Below are 18367 nucleotides of genomic sequence, written 5' to 3' on the forward strand. Positions count from 1 at the left end.
CGGTGTGGATATTAGTCTAATAGGTTATACTGGCTGTAGAATGACTGTGCCTAATAGGGTACAAAATGTGAGCGAGTCCAAACAGCAAAAATTAAGATGTTTGTACACCAATGCGAGGAGTCTAGGTAACAAAATGGAGGAACTAGAGCTACTGGTGCAGGAAGTGAAACCAGATATTATAGGGATAACAGAAACATGGTGGAATAGTAGTCATGACTGGACTACAGGTATTGAAGGGTATGTGCTGTTTAGGAAAGACAGAAACAAAGGTAAAGGGGGTGGAGTAGCATTGTATATCAATGATGAGGTAGAATGTAAAGAAATAAGAAGCAATGCAATGGATAAGACAGAGTCCGTCTGGGCAAAAATTACATTGGGGAAGAAAACTAGTAAAGCCTCTCCTACGATAGTGCTTGGGGTGTGCTATAGACCTCCGGGATCTAATGTGGATATGGATAGAGCCCTTTTTAATGTCTTTAATCAAGTATATACTAATGGAAACTGCGTGATCATGGGAGACTTTAACTTCCCAGATATAGACTGGAGGACCAGTGCTAATAATAATAATAGGGCTCAGATTTTCCTAGATGCGATAGCTGATAGATTCCTTCATCAAGTAGTTGCTGAACCGACTAGAGGGGATGCCATTTTAGATTTAATTTTGGTGAGTAGCGAGGACCTCATAGAAGAAATGGTTGTAGGGGACAATCTTGGCTCAAGTGATCATGAGCTAATTCAGTTCAAACTAAATGGAAGGATTAACAAAAATAAATCTGCAACTAGGGTTTTTGATTTCAAAAGGGCTGACTTTCAAAAATTAAGGAAATTAGTTAGGGAAGTGGATTGGACTGAAGAACTTATGGATCTAAAGGTAGAGGAGGCCTGGGATTACTTTAAATCAAAACTGCAGAAGCTATCGGAAGCCTGTATCCCAAGAAAGGGGAAAAAATTCATAGGAAGGAGTTGTAGACCAAGCTGGATGAGCAAGCATCTTAGAGAGGTGATTAAGAAGAAGCAGAAAGCATACAGGGAGTGGAAGATGGGAGGGATCAGCAAGGAAAGCTACCTAATTGAGGTCAGAAGATGTAGGGTTAAAGTGAGAGAGGCTAAAAGTCGAGTAGAGTTGGACCTTGCAAAGGGAATTAAAACCAATAGTAAAAGGTTTTATAGCCATATAAATAAGAAGAAAACTAAGAAGGAAGAAGTGGGGCCGCTTAACACTGAGGATGGAGCAGAGGTTAAAGATAATCTAGGCATGGCCCAATATCTAAACAAATACTTTGCCTCAGTCTTTAATAAGGCTAAAGAGGATCTCTGGGATAATGGTAGCATGACAAATGGGAAGGAGGATATAGAGGTAGATATTACCATATCAGAGGTAGAAGCGAAACTGAAACAGCTTAATGGGACTAAATCGGGGGGCCCAGATAATCTTCATCCAAGAATATTAAAGGAATTGGCACCTGAAATTGCAAGCCCATTAGCAAGAATTTTTAATGAATCTGTAAACTCAGGAATAGTACCGAATGATTGGAGAATTGCTAATATAGTTCCTATTTTTAAGAAAGGAAAAAAACGTGATCCGGGTAACTACAGGCCAGTTAGTTTGACATCTGTAGTATGCAAGGTCCTGGAAAAAATTTTGAAGGAGAAATTAGTTAAGGACATTGAAGTCAATGGTAAATGGGACAAAATACAACATGGTTTTACAAAAGGTAGATCGTGCCAAACCAACCTAATCTCCTTTTTTGAAAAAGTAACAGATTTTTTAGATAAAGGAAATGCAGTGGATCTAATTTACCTAGATTTCAGTAAGGCATTTGATACCGTGCCACATGGGGAATTATTAGTTAAATTGGAGAAGATGAGGATCAATATGAACATCAAAAGGTGGATAAGGAATTGGTTAAAGGGGAGACTGCAACGGGTCCTACTGAAAGGCGAACTGTCAGGTTGGAGGGAGATTACCAGTGGAGTTCCTCAGGGATCGGTTTTGGGACCAATCTTATTTAATCTTTTTGTTACTGACCTTGGCACAAAAAGTGGGAGTGTGCTAATAAAGTTTGCAGATGATACAAAGCTGGGAGGTATTGCCAATTCGGAGAAGGATCGGGATATTATACAGGAGGATCTGGATGACCTTGTAAACTGGAGTAATAGTAATAGGATGAAATTTAATAGTGAGAAGTGTAAGGTTATGCATTTAGGGATTAATAACAAGAATTTTAGTTATAAGTTGGGGACGCATCAATTAGAAGTAACGGAAGAGGAGAAGGACCTTGGAGTATTGGTTGATCATAGGATGACTATGAGCTGCCAATGTGATATGGCTGTGAAAAAAGCTAATGCGGTTTTGGGATGCATCAGGAGAGGCATTTCCAGTAGGGATAAGGAGGTTTTAGTACCGTTATACAAGGCACTGGTGAGACCTCACCTAGAATACTGTGTGCAGGTCTGGTCTCCCATGTTTAAAAAGGATGAATTCAAACTGGAGCAGGTACAGAGAAGGGCTACTAGGATGATCCGAGGAATGGAAAACTTGTCTTATGAAAGGAGACTTAAGGAGCTGGGCTTGTTTAGCCTAACTAAAAGAAGGTTGAGGGGAGATATGATTGCTCTCTATAAATATATCAGAGGGATAAATATAGGAGAGGGAGAGGAATTATTTCAGCTCAGCACCAATGTGGACACAAGAACAAATGGGTATAAACTGGCCACCAGGAAGTTTAGACTTGAAATCAGACGAAGGTTTTTAACCATCAGAGGAGTGAAGTTTTGGAATAACCTTCCAAGGGAAGCAGTGGGGGCAAAAGATCTATCTGGTTTTAAGATTTGACTCGATAAGTTTATGGAGGAGATGGTATGATGGGATAATGGGATTTTGGTAAGTAATTGATCTTTAAATATTCAGGGTAAATAGGCCAAATCCCCTGAGATGGGATATTAGATGGATGAGATCTGATTTACTATAGAAAATTCTTTCCTGGGTATCTGGCTGGTGAATCTTGCCCATGTGCTCAGGGTTTAGCTGATTGCCATATTTGGGGTCGGGAAGGAATTTTCCTCCAGGGCAGATTGGAGAGGCCCTGGAGGTTTTTTTGCCTTCCTCTGTAGCATGTGGCATGGTTGACTGGAGGGAGGCTTCTCTGCTCCTTGAAGTTTTGAACCATGATTTAAGGACTTCAATAGCTCAGACATGGGTGAGGTTTTTCATAGGAGTGGGTGGGTGACATTCTGTGGCCTGCGCTGTGCAGGAGGTCAGACTGGATGATCAGAATGGTCCCTTCTGACCTTAGTATCTATGAATAGTCCCTCAGGTGTGTCCTTGATAACTGTCACTGCAGAAACATAGGCCCTAACTCCATTTCCCTTCCACTGATGACCACGATACACTGAGGATATGACCATCAGGCTACATGTTCAAATGGAAGACAGTCTTCAAGCAACTATGGGTAGGGTTTAAAAAAAAAAAAATACTGTGAGAAAATTCTTCTCATTTGACCAGGCCAAGAATTTCTACTTGTAAAGGTGGTAATTGCAGGATTGTTATATGGGAATACCCACATCAAATTTAGAGCGGCACATACAAAGACATTGCCCAGATGTTACTCAAGAGAAGCAATCCCCAAGTGAGACAAGTTCACATGATGATGATAATCCTAACCTTCCGTGCAAAAGAATTAATCTGCCCTTAAACCAATGTACTCTAGATTCTATGTTGAAAAGCGAGATAATAAGTGAAGACTGAGTCTACTTTACCTGAAGCTTGCCTTGAATTAGTAACAGTGAATGGTAGACCTTTTAAGCTGCTGCAAGATTCAGGCTTCTGAAGAATTTTTAATTCTCTTCTTGAAGGTTTTGGCAATAAACTGTTAATAAATGCTGAAAATATTCAAGACATATGTATTGCCCTTGCATTCCAGAATACATCACAAAATTAAGCAGGCGGTCAAGGGCAAGTTTATTTCTTTGAAAGTTGATTTACTCATTTTGATCTGTTTTAGGGGTTAATATGCTGTATATTACAGATGGAAAACATAATTTCTGCACACTTGTTAAGAAGCAGATCACTGAGAGGCACACTTTTGAACACCTGAAGGCATTGATACTCAGTCATAAGCTGTTAAGGAATTTCTCCGAAGCAGATCTATAGCATTACCACTGATAATGCCACTAATATTGTATGGTCAAATCTTTCAAGTGTGTGATTGCAGATCAGGAAGGAGAGGGGGAAAAATATGAAACTGATAACGAGAGTGAAAAGGATGAGGAAAATAATGATGATTTTCTTTTGGAAAAGAGACTCCAGGAGATGTTGCACAACAAGACCAGTTTTAGGTGACTGAAGAGATAGAATTCAACATGGCAGGTGCTGGTGGTGTTGCTCTTCGAGGAGCTTACTGTTCTGCTTATAGCTTGCAACTTGCTGTTGAGAATGCTTTGAAAGAATTCTTTGTGAACCATACAGATGGGCAAGCATATTTGGTTTGCAAAAGCAGTTATGGTGCTTATGAAAACGCATAATTTAAATAAGCCAATCCTAGGTTGTCAAACTAGATGGCATTTCACATGTGATGTGCTTGAAAGACTCGTAGAACTCAAGGATTTTTTGCGAGGATATGGCAGCCACTTCTGCAAACCAAGACCTTTATATGAGTAATGAGAAATGGAAGGCCACCAAAAGTATTACGGCAGCACTAATGCCTACTAAATTAAAAGCAAAGGTATTTCAATGAAAACAACTTACTCTGAGTTACTCTTACAGAGCCTGTCTAAAATGCCAACTGGACACATCAGAGTTGTTTTCTTTGCCTTTTACTGAATCACTTTTCGCCTCAATGAAGAGCCATGAGAAAATGTTGTTGGACAGTGATGCATTTCGATCCTACATTTACCTGGACCCCATCTGCTTCTCTCAGATGAGGACAAAGAAAAAGTTAAAATTCATCTAACTAACATGGGTTAATTGGGAATCATTACAATCTGATATTCCAAATGATGAACTGACCAATTTTCAAGCAGACATGTTTGGACAGGCAGTTGATGACCTTAAGCATGTGAGAAGTCCAAGAGACAAATTTTGGTCAAAGTAAGGTCCTTCCTGGATTCTTTTATTGATAAGCTTCATCTCAATAAAACTGAAAATATTCTTCACTACTGGGAGCAACAAAGAACAAGACCTGAACTATATCAATTGGCTAACATTGTGTTTGCTGTTTTTGTCAGTGTAGAAAGGGCATTAATATGAAATATGACTGCAGATAACTTGCCTAAAAAATAAATAACTTTTCTACAGTGAAAGAAATATTTATCATTGTATTCTTTTGCTAGTGGTTACACTGCAAGCATACAAGTGTGTGACATTTATCTGCAGGAAATGTATCTGAACTGGTTCAAACAGGTTCAAAGTGGTTTAACTGGTTACCAAACCACCATTCTAAGTTTGTCTGAACCAGAACCAAACTAGTGAATTAAGCAATATTGAAGAACCTGAACTGGAACTGAACCAAAATTTTTTACGTTTCGACTCTTGCTCCAGACCAGACCATCTGTGTACTCAATGCCTTGAAGTGATCCTCTTTTCCTCATCACTAAAGCACCTTCCCACTCTCTGGTAGCATTGTATATGAGAATTAATATAGACTGAATAATAATCAAACCAAGCAAGTGTTTGCAGTGTTTCAAATGTGGTCCTCCAATATTGGCACATGCTCTGGCTTGTGTAATCCAGCTCTGCTCACCACATATCTCTCAGACTTCAAGCAGGTTGAAAAAGGCTGTTTTCTGACCAAGAACATGGCAGAGAGCAAAATAGAGAGGGACTTCAGTTCCCCATTTTCTTCCAGTGTGCTGTTAATTCTGAAAAATTAAAAGACATGGAACATGTTGGATTGAGCAGGCATTAACCTTCTGAAAAGAATGGTCACTGTTTGCTTTAAAAAGGGTAGCTAGCCAGTTTTAGAGATCCCCTGGTTTTGGTGGGCTAACCCCAAAGGCCAAAATAGAAATGACAATGATGGTTAAACCTTGGAACAGCTTGCAGACGAACAGTAACCAATTCTCTAAGGCAGCAATTAAGTGATCAATTTCCCCTTTGGAAGTATACTTGAAACTCAAGGACCAGAGTTTAAGATGGGAAAGCTCATTATGACTTGCAGCAGCCCCCTTGCCTTCTCAGTTAAACTTTTTACCCCATTGTTTCTCAATCTGTGAATCATGACTCCCAGTGGGGTTGTGAAAGGCAATCAGGGAGGCCACCAGGTGTTGAAAATTTTATTATGATATAAAACAAAGAATGTCATTCCCTCCACTCCCTGTACATCCTTATTCAAGTTCGGGTATTCTCTGTCAACCTCGTGAAACATACACAATTATATAGGCTTATCGTTACCATTGATATTTTTATAGTAAATGTTAAGGGGGTTGTGAAAATGTTTTACTTTGAATAAAGAGTCACCAACATGAAAAGGTAGAAAAACACTCTTTTACTTTAGTGCATTAACAGCCTCAAGGAGCTTACCCACCAAACATCATTGGAGAACCCAGCAGCCCATCTCAAAGTTCCTGAAAGGGTAAAATTGCCCCTGACACAGGTGCTTTGTTAAACTCAACAACACAGCAAGGTGATTAACAGTGATCTCTGGTGGGCTCCAAATAATGTTGGTTTCCATTTTTTTAAATTTTTTTTTTTAATTTTGGTCATTAGAAACCTACTTGGACTGCTGGTTCACTGTGAGGTGACTCCTGTTGGTCTGATCTTCTGTGAGGGAATACTTCAGCAATGTATCTTGAGAGGAGTACTTGGATGGCTAGAACCTTTCATTTCTTGGTTATCAATTCCCATTCTGACCAGGCCATTAGCAATAGTAATTTTCTAACCATTTGATGGCTGCTTAGTGGTCTGTGTGAAAGGCTTAGATCAGTGGTTTTCAATCTGTGGTCCGTGGACTTCTGGGGTCCACACACTATGCCTAAGATTTCCAAAGGGATCCACACCTCCATTTGAAATTTTTTGGGGTCCGCAGATGAAAAAAGATTGAAAACTACTGGCTTAGACTCAGACAAATTCCCATTGGCCAGGTGCCTACATTATTATTAATGTATTAAAATAGTATTAATCGTGTTTATTATAGTAGTGCCAAAGGACCAACCAAGAATGGGCCCATGTTGTGCTAGATGCTGTACAAACACAAGAGTTCAGGTCAGGGACTATCCACTAAAGCTTACAATCGAAATAAACCAGACAGGCACAGGGTGGGGGCAGGGAAAACACGTAAGCAGAGTAAACAATGATGGCAGCCATGGAACCTCACGGTTTTTGGAGGTGAGGGCGAGCTAGGAGGTTTCTAGAGGTTCTAACTCTATTGTTCTGGGAACTGTAGAGACAGAGTAAAATGCAGATATGCTCTGAAGAGCTTACAGTCTACATTCTGTGCTCCTCTAGAAGTTTGGTTGTGTTACCACGTGGATTTTGGGCCAGGTCACCGATAATATCTACAACTCTTTACTCTGTTCAGCGCCAATTTAGCGTAGCACCTCTCCATGTGCCCCAGCAGTGACTGGTAGAGCCCTGCAGCGGGACTGGGATCCCATAGGACCTGCTACCATAATAGCGGGAGAGGATGGTGTGAATTGCACCCTCAGCAAGTTTGCAGATGACACTAAACTGGGAGGAGAGGTAGATACGCTGGAGGGTAGGGATAGGATACAGAGGGACCTAGATAAATTAGAGGACTGGGCCAAAAGAAATCGGATGAGGTTCAACAAGGACAAGTGCAGAGTCCTGCACTTAGGATGGAAGACTCCCATGTACCGCTACAGACTAGGGACCGAGTGGCTCGTAGCAGTTCTGCAGAAAAGGAACTAGGGGTTACAGTGGATGAGAAGCTGGATATAAGTCAACAGTGTGCCGTTGTTGCCAAGAAGGCCAATGGCATTTTGGGTTGTATAAGTAGGGGCATTGCCAGTGGATCGAAGGACGAAATTGTTCCCCTCTATTCAACATTGGTGAAGCCTCATCTGAAGTACTGTGTCCAGTTTTGGGCCCCACACTACAAGAAGGATGTGGAAAAATTGGAAAGAATCCAGCGGAGGGCAACAAAAATGATTAGGGGACTGGAACACATGACTCATGAGGAGAGGCTGAGAGAACTGGGATTGTTTAGTCTGCAGAAGAGATGAATGAGCGGGTTTTTGATAGCTGCTTTCAACTACCTGAAAGGGGGTTCCACAGAGGATGGATCTAGACTGTTTTCAGTGGTAGCGGATGACAGAACAAGGAGTAATGGTCTCAAGTTGAAGTGGGGTAGGTTTATGTTGGATATTAAGAAAACTTTTTCACTAGGAGGGTGGTGAAACACTGGAATGTGTTACCTTGGGAGGAGGTGGAATCTCCTTTAGAAGTTTTTAAGGTCAGGCTTGACAAAGCCCTGTCTGGGATGATTTAGTTGGGGATTGGTCCTGCTTTGAGCAGGGGGTTGGACTAGATGACTTCCTGAGGTCCCTTCCAACCCTAATATTCTATGAACTATGAACTTTGTTGCAGGGGGTGGGGGGTTGGGTGGGCAAAAAACACAGACTGCGGTAATTTGCGGGAAAATTCTAAATCTTTTTAAATAAAGGTTTAGATACTTAAATTTAAACAAGGGATAGAAAGAGGTTTGATGTGTATTATAGAATTATAGAATATCAGGATTGGAAGGGCCCTCAGGAGGTCATCTAGTCCCACCCCCTGCTCAAAGCAGGACCAATCTCCAACTAAATCATCCCAGACAGGGCTTTGTCAAGCCTGACCTCAAAAACTTCCAAGGAAGGAGATTCCACCACCTCCCTAGGTAACGCATTCCAGTGCTTCACCACCCTCCTAGTGAAAAAGTTTTTCCTAATATCCAACCTAAACCTCCCCCCTTCAACTTGAGATCATTACTCCTCGTTCTGTCATCTGCTACCACTGAAAACAGTCTAGATCCATCCTCTTTGGAACCCTCTTTCAGGTAGTTGAAAGCAGCTATCAAATCCCGCCTCATTCTTCTCTTCCTCAGACTAAACAATCCCAGTTCCCTCAGCCTCTCCTCGTAAGTCATGTGTTCCAGTCCCCTAATCATTTTTGTTGCCCTCCGCTGGATGTTTTCCAATTTTTCCACATGCTTCTTGTACTGTGGACACAGTACTCCAGATGAGGCCTCACCAATGTCAAATAGAGGGGAACGATCACGTCCCTTGATCTGCTGGCAATGCCCCTACTTATATATCCCAAAATGCCATTGGCCTTCTTGGCAACAGGGGCAAATTGTTGACTCATATCCAGCTTCTCATCCACTATAACCCCTAGGGCCTTTTCTGCAGAACTGCTGCCTAGCCATTCGGTCCCTAGTCTGTAGCGGTGCATGGGATTCTTCCGTGCTAAGTGCAGGACTCTGCACTTGTTGAACCTCATCAGATTTCTTTTGGCCCAATCCTCTCATTTGTCTAGGTCCCTCTGTATCCTGTCCCTACCCTCCAGCGTATCTACCTCTCCTCCCAGATTAGTGTCATCTGCAAACTTGCTGAGGGTGCAATCCATGCCATCCTCCAGATCATTAATGAAGATGGTGAACAAAACCGGCCCCAGGACCGACCCTTGGGGCACTCCGCTTGATACCGGCTGCCAACTTGACATGGAGCCATTGATCACTACCCGTTGAGCCCAACCATCTAGCCAGCTTTCTATCCACCTTATAGTCCATTCATCCAGCCCATACTACTTTAACTTGCTGGCAAGAATACTGTGGAAGACCGTGTCAAAAGCTTTGCTAAAGTCAAGGAATAACACCTCCACTGCTTTCCCCTCATCCACAGAGCCAGTGATCTCATCATAGAAGGCAATTAGATTAATCAGGCATGACTTGCCCTTGGTGAATCCATGCTGACTGTTCCTGATCACTTTCCTCTAAGTGCTTCAGAATTGATTCCTTGAGGACCTGCTCCATGATTTTTCCAGGGACTGAGGTGAGGCTGACTGGCCTGTAGTTTCCCGGATCCTCCTTCCCTTTTTTAAAGATGGGCATTACATTAGCCTTTTTCCAGTCGTCTGGGACCTCCCCCGATCACCATGAGTTTTCAAAGATAATGGCCAATGGCTCTGCAATCACATCTGCCAACTCCTTTAGCACTCTCGGATGCAGTGCATCTGGCCCCATGGACTTGTGTTTGTCCAACTTTTCTAAATAGTCCCGAACCACTTCTTTCTCCACAGGGGGCTGGTCACCTCCTCCCCATGCTGTGCTGCCCAGTGCAGTAGTCTGGGAGCTGACCTTGTTCATGAAGACAAAGGCAAAAAAAGCATTGAGTACATTAGCTTTTCCACATCCTCTGTCACTAGGCTGCCTCCCTCATTCAGTAGGGGCTTACACTTTCCTTGACTTTCTTCTTGTTGCTAACGTAACAGGAGTTAAAGTATTTTTTTTACATGGTTTAAGCAAGATTTGTTTTATTCTTTTAGTGGTAAAAATTTCTCTGAATTTGATATAAAAAATACATTAACAGACTTTTTCTTAGTAGCATGAAGGAACCTGTGAGTCTTTTTGGATTTGCAGAATCTAAAGTTTTTGAAGGTGAAAGCCAGATAAACATGCAAGAAACAATGCAGGAGCGAGTGGGAGTGTGTATAGTGGGGTGGGATGGAAGTGGGATTTTAAAAAAATAGTCCCATTCAGGGATCTAGTGACTTGCTTTAAAATCCTGGGTATGGGGGAAATTCACATAAATCAAATTTATGATAAGTTCGCATCGCCTGACTCTGCTATCTGGAATGTTGCGTTCTGGTTCCTCAGCATGGGAGACCTGTGAAATGAAGCTAATGAGGTTGGGGGGGGTGTTCCACTTATCTTGAGACAAGAGTCACTCTAGGCCCATATACTAATATTTCTGTAAATCACTCACCCGTTCTCTGAGATTATACCTTGATCATAAATAGCTTTTAACACCTGTCTCTTCTTGTGAATTTCCAGCCCCTCTCTCGCTCTCTCTCGGGAATGATCAGCATTGTACAGACTGGCCCTATTCGTAGTAGAGCGGCAGCTATAATAGTGTTGCAGCCTTCTGTTTTCCCCTCTTCCTCTTGGGTTTTTGTGTGCACTTGTAGGCACTTATGAGCAATTTAGCTGGGTTCACTGCTGATGCCAGCTACTGTAGCTCTTGTCAGTGACTAATCCTTTCCCTCAGCTTTGTTATAGAATAAGTAGCTAGCTTTGATCTGTGCATCTAGTTCCAGCGACATAATGTCCTTTTCCCTCTGGCTCAGTAGCCGGCCTGGAAAATTTGTTCAATTTAGATACTAGTTCAAAAAGAAATAATCCCCTGACAATTTCTAATCCAGAGGTGTTACTGCAATGACAAATCTATTTGCTTGGTCACGTTGACCCTCGCAATGGCACTTGTTAAACAGTGGGGGGGAAAGATTTCCAAACCTCTTATTCAGAGAATCCCTGTGCAAATGCTGCATACTATGCAGTGCAGTTGTTGTAATACTGAGATTTTATACTTATAGCACAATTCTGCCACAAGGATATTAAAGTGCTTTGCAAATTACTTGTAGGCAACACCACCACCTATGTTGTACAACAAGGATGGATGCAGATTTCGGCCAAGAACAGAAGGGTGAAACTTTACTACTTTAACTGCCATGATTTCTTTCATGGACAGACCTCACCTCACCTTGTGGAGTCTCTCTCTACTCTGGAAAAATGGCTGTAGAACTGGCCTGGTCGGGTTCCGTGTTCATCTTTCAGCGACTCCAGCTCAGATGTGCTCCTTTGACAAGTAAGATGCCAGCCCTGCAGCGTCAACTGGGGATGTGAGAAGGATGTGTTCTTACTGGCTTGCACATCATCACTAGTAACTCTTACCAAAGTGAAGTGTGTTTATATAGGCCAACTGAGGCGAAGAACTTAAAGTAAAGTAACTCAGTCTAGGTCACAGTGAGTCAAGGACAGAAGTGTTCCGGGAGTCTTGATTGCACTATTTGGTCAGATTTTTGACTGTATCACCTTTAGGACTTCTTTGTAGCTTTGCATAAATATCAGGTAAGGCCCTAATTCAGCAAAGTATTTAAACGCATGCCTAACTTTAAGCATGTATGTAATCTCTTTGACTTTGCTGGGCCTGCTCCCATGCTGAAAGTTAGACTTGTGCTTAAGTACTTTGCTCAATCAGGGCCTTAAAGTGGGCTTTTGTCCTCATGCTTTGGAAAAGCTGATCCCACCCTCTGAATGAAACTAGTTTAAATCTGTTTCTTGTTCAGTGTGTGAGCAATCAAAGCCCAGTAGACTGTGTGAAGAAAGAGGGTTGTATAAACATATCAGAGCACCTTTCCATTCTTTGGAGGTAGGGCAGTGATGTCAAAGGATTATTTGAGTTTTATTCCTAGCTTTGCCACTCTCACCCTGCAAGATCTCGAGCAAGTAACTTAAAGCACAGTTTTACTCCGAAAAGTGGTTTTGCAATAATACCTGTAGGCCAGAAGTCTTATTATTTCTATTAGTATGTGATCAGGAAAGAGCCCAGCTTGTGTGTCAAATCCTAGGGTGCACGAGCAGGGCTGGCAGTTAGGAAACTTTTCGCTTGTAAACTCAGACATTTGATCGAGAGTCCCGTACAGAACAGGCACTAGACAATGCCTTTTTAAAATTGTCATTTCAGAGTAGATCCGTATTTGTGCCTCTCCTTTACCCATTTGTAAAATGGGGACAATACCATTTCCCTACCTCTGCAGAGGTGTGGTCCTTGCTTAAGTTAGTAAAGACTTTGAGATCATCTGATGAAAGGCAGTCTAGAAATGAATAGCATTATTACCTTTACATTTGTCTGTTCCTTTGTTGTGTATAGCACTGTCCACTGCACACCGAGAGAACACAGTGCTGCCATATACATCAGATTAGTTCATCTCAAATCCCCATTAGTTTACTGTCTTGATTTATTTTTAAAGGCTCCACAGTGGACAGGGAAGAAACAAAGCACACACTTAATCTACCAGAGAGGCAGAAGTCCAGGTGCTTGTCACTACAGGGCTTAAGCAAATGTGCAGTGAGGCATGAATGTACACTGATAATTTAACAAGCTGCACTGACGTTTTAGGGATACATCCACTGAGCATTAAGTCAAATGCCCTTCAGCATCCCAGTGCTGCTGCCTAAAACCAGCACTTAATTATCTTGCATGCCGTATGCTCTAATTGGATATCTTTGCATAGACACACATACATATATTACTGTAGGTTTGGTTCTCAGAAATCTGACTAGATCCTGCAGCTAACAGGATCAGTAACCCAGAGGGGAAATAGTAATTGCTGAGATGGTGCAAAGGGAGTACTGGGAAGGAAGACTTCGTGGCAGGTTTTTGCATATAAATCCAGACATTCTCTCACATGTGGAAGCCTGGTGTTTGTACTTTAGGAAGTAGCAACAAGTGTTGGGTCCCTGGGGAGTAATGTGCAGTCTGGCATCCAGTATGAAAGGCTGTATAGTCTTTATATTTTAAAAGCAGTCTGCTCTTGTGCATAATATATCACAATTGCTTGCTATAGAACAGGAGAGGCACTGTAGGAAATGACACTTGAATCAGTGTAGGGGCAGAAACCACATTGTTTACCCACTGCCAGATGTTGCGTTGTTTTAGAAGGAGTGTGTGTGTATGCATATTTAAACAGCTAGAGGACGTTTTACACCCTTCGGTGAACATGTGCAATGGAATGTGGACCAAAGGCCTAATCTGAGTGTGCATTTTCTCCATATTTTCTTCCCTCCCTTTCCCCACTCATCTTCCTTCAGTCTCCTCTGCCTGCCTATTTTTGTTTTGTTGTGTTTTTTACTGCAGCCAGGTGTGGTGGCACCCAAACCATGTTATGAGGCAGGGTGGTCTTGTGGCTAAGGCACAGGTCTGGGATATCTGGGTTCCCTGCCACCCGTACCACAGACTTCCGTGGGAAAGTCGTTATAGACCAGAGGTGTGAATGGTGCTTTACACATTGTGTACAGACACAGTCCCTGTCCACAGGTGATTAAATATGGTGCAATACAGGGAGCAATGGACAACCTTTTATCGGGGTTGCCATGGCCAGGGATGTGCCTGAGGAAGAGCTATCAATCCCTATAAAAAAGAATGTTCCAAATGGCCAGTATAACACACAGCCTCTGACAAGCAAACTCCTATTACTTGCCTTCTCATGGCAGAGATGTTCCAAACAAAAAGTGGGAAGGAAAGGGAGGGTGAAAGGCAAATGCCTGGTGCCTTAAAAAGGCTGCTGAGGGCAGGTGGGGCCAGTTAGCCATGGCCAGCAAGTCACTTAGGAGAAGGAAAACCCCAATTTAAACTCTCTTGAGATGAGAGAAAACGTTTCAAGGTCTGGGCAGTGGCAGTACTGTGATGGAGCTCTGGAGAGACCAATGAAAATGCCTGAGAACCAGCTGAATGGCATAGGACTCCAAGAGGGAGCAAGCAGCTCCGTGGCTGCAGGTCTTGTCAGGCCTTGCCAGCCAGAGACCTAGATCATGGCACTAGGTGACACACTGCATCTTCGTTCTTTTCAGCTTGCACTTAACCAGCAAGAGTAGTTGGCATTTTTAAGGGGTGGCTAGTCCAGCTTATGTGTCACCCCACCAGGGATGCTCACAAATGGTGCGAGAGCTGTTCAGCCTTTGGCTGGGAGTTCATCTGTCTCAACCCGGACAGCCCCAGGCCAGTAGGATTGCCAGTGGCCAGTGCCTGGTTGTCTCCACAGAGTTGGGGAGAATAGCCCAAAAGGTGAATTACTAGACAAAAATTTAGATTTGTGAAACAAAGGCTTAACAACTCTTTGCAAGTTGCTACTTGGTGTGCTGTCCTTACCAAGTGAAGGCATGGAGTTGACCGAGATGATGGTCCAAAGAAACACCAATACACTCTGGCCTCCTGCACACATGCTGCCTGAGAACTGGGTCCTGGCTGTAAGGTGGACTACACAAGTGTAGTGGAAGGAGAAATGGTGCCAGAGTGGTGGTTTGCAATGAACTATGTAAAACTGTTTAGGAAATCATCAGCCTGACACAGTCCATAACGGATGGCGAGAATATTGCGAGGGCCTACTTAATTGAGGAGAACTCTTTCTATGCCATGAGCTTTGTGTGAACTGATGATCCTGGATCTCGATGGCCTGTCAAGGGAGATGTTAAGTCTGCACTATTGAAGATGGCATCTGGAAAAGCATCAGGACCCAAGTCCCAGTGGAAATTATCAAAGCCTTGAGAGAGGTTGATGTATGCTGGCTCATGTGAGTCCTGTATACAGTTTGGAAAGAGAAGAAAATCCCAAGAGAATGTAGAAAGACCATATGGGTGCGATATACAAACTAAAAGGTGATTGAACAGTCGTGTATAAGTACTGAGGAATTAAGTTGCTATCCCACTGCATGACACTGTTTAGAGTGAATCATGTGTTGTATGCAGTGATGTTGTAGCTGTGTCAATCCCAGGGTATTAGAGAGACAAAATGGGTGAGTTAATAGCTGTTAGTGGACCAACTTCTGTTGGTGAGAGACAAGCTCTTGTTCAGGTCTGGGAATGGTACTAATGTCACTGCTAAATACAAGATTGAACAAATAATTTAGCATAAGTAGTTAGCACATATTCTAAGGGATCGTTCAAGGTGAAGTGGCCTATTAACACCCCTGTAATCATAGGACAAAAATGGGGGTTTGTGGGTTACAAATTGTTGTAATAAGCCATAAATCCAGTGTCTTTATTAAGACCATGATTTTTTTATTTTTTTTTTTTAGTGTCTAGCAAAGTTGGGAATTTAAGCTCCCCTTGTAGTCCTGTGACTACAGGGATGTTAACAGGCCACTTCACTGTGAATAGTCCCTTAGAATATGTCCTAACTACTTATGCTAAACTAGAGCTTTACAAACTGTGGAGTGTGCCCTCCTAGGGGGATACAGAGGTTTGGGGAGGTAAGTGGTGATGCCAGGTGGCTTGGGCCAGCCCTGCACCAGGGGTGCTCGGGGAGGGAGTGCCCCCCCCGACTCACCTCAGCGAGCCAGCCAGCTTGTAGGTCAGTGTTAATGCCTCCATGTCCAGCACTGACTCTGCCCCCAGAGAGACCGTTGCACACGCCTTCCCCCACCCTGAAAACCTCAGGGAGGAGGGGCAGATATTGGGGGTGGGGGCACATTCAAAAATTTTAACTCAAAGGGGGGGGATTAAAAAGTTTAAAAACCTCTGTGATAAACAATCTGTTCCATCTTGCACTTAGCTGTGATGCCCAGAGTACCTTTTCCAGAGCCGAAGAAGAGCTCTGTGTAGCTTGAAAGCTTGTCTCTCTCACAAACAGAAGTTGGTCCAATAGAAGAGAGAATCATAGATAGTCGACAAATACCGGAACCCATTTTAGGAAAGAAGCAGTTGGGTTTTAGAAAAGGAAAAGGGAGAACAAGATGGTATCTTCATTGCTAGACAATTAGTGGAAAAGAAGCTGGAGGGAAATCTATTGCATGGATGGGCCTTCCTTGAGTTGAGAGAGCATTCGACAGAGTACCTAGGCGACTGCTACGATTCTGCGAGATAGTGGAGGACCTTGCGCAGATGGTGATGGGCTTGTCTGAGGATTACATGACACAGGTGCAGACGCCTCTCAGCAAAACAGAAGGGTTTGAAGTGAAGGTTGGGCTCCACCAGGGATCAGTGTTTAGTCTATTACTAGTCAACATTGTGATGGACTTCATAAGTAAGCAAATCCAAATGGAAGGTGGTACAAAGTTGATCTCCGCAGATAATATTGCGCTAATGGCCATTAGTGAGGAAACTTTGGTCCAGACAGCTGATGCCTGGAACAGGGAACTAACAAACTATGGCTTCAAAATTAATCAAGAGAAGGCTGGAGTTATGTGGATGACTCACAGGGAACCAAGACATTGAGGGCCAGTACCGAAATCAGCTCTCTGTGTTTAAATACTTTGGGGGCTGGTTGGTGGCAAATGGAGAAATCGACAGAGAACTGCAAATAAAGCTTTTGGGCATGCGGGAAGTCTGGCCCAAAGTAAGTGGAGTGATTTCTGATAAATAGACATCCAGGCTACTTAAGGGACAACTATTCAAAACCATGGTAAGACCAGCTCTTCTGTACAGATCAGAGACGGGCAACCAGAGAGAGAGACTTGAGAAGACTTAAAGCCATTGAAATAAGATGGTTGAGGGCAGTAAGGGCGGTGACATTGCTGGGCCATGTGTGGAATGAAGTCATTAGCAGCGAGACCAACATTGGTGGCATCAGAGAGAAGCTGCAACAGAGGAGGCTGAGATGGTTTGGGTACTATGAAGGATGGATGAAGGGAATCCTGTTAAGAAAGCATTTGAGACTAGAGTTTGCAGGCAGAGAACAAGAGAACAGCCAAGAAAACGGTGGACTGCATATAGTAGGACAGAGTGGATATGGAGTAAAAGTTGGACAGGCAAGCCTGGAAAAGAGTGATCCTATCCCAGCCAGCTGGGTAAAAGGAAAAAAGAAGACAAGGAAAAATGGACAGTCCCCAAGGTAAAGGAGAAGGAGGGAGGTTTATGTGCACTAAAAACATGGCATAAATTGCTCATTCTTTTTGATGCTGTTAGTTTGCCTTGGGAGCATTGGTTATAGTTAGGATGAAATTATATAAACCTTCCATAAAAGCTATGCTTTCAAAAGAGGGGAGGGTGCCCACATGGCATACAGGATTGGGGAGAACTTTCCGGGGTAGGGGGCGGAGAAGTGGAGCGTGTGGGAGGTACTTGGGAAAGATACAAAAGGGATGTGAAGGGGAAAGGAACTAGCAGATGCAGGGCTCAAGCAGGAGATGAGAAGAGAGGCGCAGAGAGGTGTGTAGCACCTGGAAGTTGAGGATATGGAGTTTGAATTCGATTCAAAGCCAGTGAAGGGATTTAATCACCCTGTGCTTTGTCTACTCCTCTGTAGAATGGGGCTGATGATAGCCTCCTGGGACTATGTGGAGGTTAGTTAATGTGTTGAACGCATTGAGATCCTTGGATGGAAGATGCTTTTGTGTTGTTTGTTTCCCAGATCTGTTTGCACACTGGCTAGCAATGACTTTGGCATGACAGCCATAGTAGTGTTTACCTTCTGGGCTCTGGCTCTCTTACCCCAATGATGAATGTCTTTTCTTCAGTATTTCTTGAAATAATAATCCTTTTTTTTGTTAACGATAAGGCATGACAAATCTCCTGCCACCCTGTGAATACAGAGCAGTCCCTCCTCCCCCACCCCCAAGGAACATTCACTTCCTTTCTTTCCTTAACCTGGGAGGAGGGAATCATACTGCACAAAACGTAATCAACAAACAGAGAGGTGATAAGTAGCTTGATTCAGA

General features: G+C 43.0%; 1 protein-coding gene across 4 annotated transcripts in view; it reads left to right on the forward strand.

Moving 5' to 3' along the window:
* Positions 1–18367, forward strand: part of EXTL3 (exostosin like glycosyltransferase 3) — a 242058-nt gene that overhangs the window by 171103 nt on the left and 52588 nt on the right. Inside the window, exon 4 of one of the 4 annotated variants that reach the window (XR_006279658.1) lies at positions 11576–11799. The exons of the other annotated variants lie outside the window; for them this stretch is intronic. The gene's annotated coding sequence lies outside the window, so the exon portion shown is untranslated. The remainder of the gene's footprint in view (positions 1–11575; positions 11800–18367) is intronic. 4 annotated transcript variants of the gene reach the window in all.

Source organism: Dermochelys coriacea, chromosome 3 (genome assembly GCF_009764565.3).
Source record: "Dermochelys coriacea isolate rDerCor1 chromosome 3, rDerCor1.pri.v4, whole genome shotgun sequence".
Classification (NCBI taxonomy): Eukaryota; Metazoa; Chordata; order Testudines; family Dermochelyidae; genus Dermochelys; species Dermochelys coriacea.